A 3,207-nucleotide genomic window follows, 5' to 3' on the forward strand; every position below is an offset into this window, starting at 1 on the left:
ATCCGGGTTGTCACGGTCTTTCTTTCCACAATATCACTTTACTTAATTAATAATAAATACCCTCATGCTGTGACCCCACACTAACACACACCACAACTCGTTATAGTCTCAGAGATGAAATTGAAATAAGTACAAGTCTTTGAATCCACAATTTAAAATTATTACAACCCAAAATGATTACTTGATAATTTAAGTTAATTGCCATTATCTGCCACAAGTTATAATTATACATAATTGGATTCTCAAAAGTAGATGGTCTAAACTACAATGGATCTACCTCTGCAGCTATAGCAGCTACAATATCAGCGGGAAGACGCGGGACGCTTCCCACGCGCTTGCGCTGGGTCTGCTGGAGTCTGGCCATCTCTCCTAACTGTTGTTGTGTGATGAAGAAATAAAGCAAGAGTGAGCCTTACAGCTCGCAAGATAATATTATAGTGTATACAATAAATAAGTATCTAAATGGATACTTAATAGCATCTCTATCATATGCAAGATAATTACTTGCTAGATATAAGTAAAAACAAGGAATGAAGCTACCAATACTTCACCACACTTATATCATATAAAGTTACTTGAACTGCCACCGTTCAAAGTATTATAAGTTTTAAGAAAAACATCCCATAGATGAGACCACAAGTTAAGACTTTGAATAGATTCAATCTTTGAAATATTATTGAATGAAAAGTTATGAGATACTTTATTTAGTCCCTGATATATATATATATCCACCTATATATATATCCCGAAAACATTTCCTGGAACCTCTGTTATGTGAAGTATGAACAGAGTTCGAAACATCCAATGAATTTTGGAAAGGAAAAGAATTTTGGCATAAACCGATATCTCGCTGATCAGGCAAAGATACCAATAAGTAACCTTTTCTACTAGTAGATGGACGAATTCCCCACTGGTCATCACCCTGGTCATAATTAAGACCTATGTTGGACTGCCACTCAGCCACCTATGCATTTGATGGACTCCCACTGAGCCACTTACACAATAATAGACCGTACCTCGGCCTGTCGCTTATGCCGACTCAATGAGAGGGGCTTACTTCCCGAACGTTGGGCAAGTAATCAATTCATTTACCAAATCTGCAACCTTGTTGCGAATATAAAATACACCACAGAGCCGGATTTCCCAGGTTTTGAGCGAGTATTTAAATCCCCTTAAAAAGGAAGATCTTAAATATAAAAATGAGTTTTGGGATCCGCTCTGACTTTTAAAAATCATTTTGAAGACTCGAAAACACTTTAAAGAGTGTTGGAGTAAAGCTGATTTAATGAAGTAAATCAGTCCCAGAATATTAGAAAATATCTGAATATTATTATTAAATAATATTCCCATAAAGAATAATCTTATAAAAATAATAGAAGTAGAAGTATTAAAGACTTATACTTGAAACGAGTATTAAATAACCAAAGATATACTTATATGAAAGTATTATCTTTATTTGAATAATCGAAATAAGTTTGATTATTACACCTTACTTCTTTAATGAAAATAAAGAATTATCTCAGTAAATAATCGAGTCATAGATCCTCAAATGATATTCAAATAATATTCAATAAATAAAATAAGCTGAGTCATAATACCTCGAATGAATATTATAAATAATATTCATTAAATAAAATAAAGGAGTCATACATCCTCACATGAATATTCAAATAATATTCAATAAATAATAATAAAGAGTCATAAGTCCCTCGAATGAATATTCAAATAATATTCATTAAATAAAATAAAAGAGTCATAAGTCCTCGAATGAATATTCAAAATAATATTCATTAATATAAAGGAAGTCATACGCCTTCGAATAATATTCGAAATAATACTCGATAATAAAAATAAAGTTTAAAGTTTATCGAATAAACCTTATTCGATTAATAGTTTGAAAACTATGACCATATATAGTATATATATATAAATATATATATATAGTATATATCCATATCCATATATATACAAAATCTACTCGGGATCCTCGACTCCCGGTTTTAGAAAATATTTTCACCTTTGGGTCCCTATACTAGGGTATATGCAAGTTACCGCTAATCCTCTAGCATAGGTATTATCAACTGAACCAACAGATATATATTTCAAGAATATGAAACAGGCATGCATATATACCGATTCATATGCTACAATATATCGCAAGAAATTTGCTAAATAACCAACGATGCATCTATCGCAAGATAATGCATATACAAGTGTATTCATCACAACAACAGTATAACGGATAGAATACTTGCCTGAGCGACTTGGGGGTGAGAAGGCTCGGGACGAGTCTGATAACCTATAAACACAAGTAAGTTGGAATTAAACCAAAATCACTTGTAAATCTATGCTTTAACTAACTTAGACTCTAATGCTAGTTTTGCGCTCACCGATTCGCTTAAGTCACTCGGGTACCCTCGGCTCCACCATTTTTAATAACTTAACCTTTACGAGTTTTAAAGCGATTCCTTCGCGAATGACTTACCAACTGCCTAACACACTTACCATAAATGTTTCACACATTAATTAACCCTTTTTGGTCTTTAACCTATGTTTCAAAGTAAGGCGAGGGAAAAAGTTTCGTCCGCGAAACGCCGTTACTTGAAACGGTCGTTTCTCCTAAACCGTAAATCGGAATCGAACGAACTACATATCAAAACGAAGCTCGTAACATGAAGCTATCTAAACAGGCAGTGGTCACAATTTAGCAGGGGGTTCTCGGGTCCTAATGCTATGCACAAAAACAGTCCAAAGAAAATCGGACGTTACGACGGCTATGTTTACGTGATTTCCAAATTTTTTAAACCATACCACAATCAACCCAAACCCTCCTCAAATCCAACACACAACAAACATCCATCCTTATCACATCATAACAACCCCAACCAATTCAATTTAACCATTCATACTTATGCTTAAACTTTACTTTAATCATTCTTAAGTTTCTTTAAATCAAAACCACAAAATTACCATTTCATTTCACTACCATTCCAAATCTCAAACTCTAATCATAACATCAACTACAATAACATCCTACTCATCAAATCACCTTATAATATATATGGACCTAGGGTTTGAAAATGGTATACCTTCCTTGAAGTGGTGGGTTGAGCTAGGAAGCCTTAAGAAGCTTGGAGAAGCCTTAGGAAAGCTTGGATCTTCAAGAAAAACAAGAAAAGTTCAAGTTAAAAACTTGAAAACACTATT

This window comes from Apium graveolens, chromosome 3 (assembly GCF_009905375.1).
Source record: "Apium graveolens cultivar Ventura chromosome 3, ASM990537v1, whole genome shotgun sequence".
In the NCBI taxonomy this organism is placed as follows: domain Eukaryota; kingdom Viridiplantae; phylum Streptophyta; class Magnoliopsida; order Apiales; family Apiaceae; genus Apium; species Apium graveolens.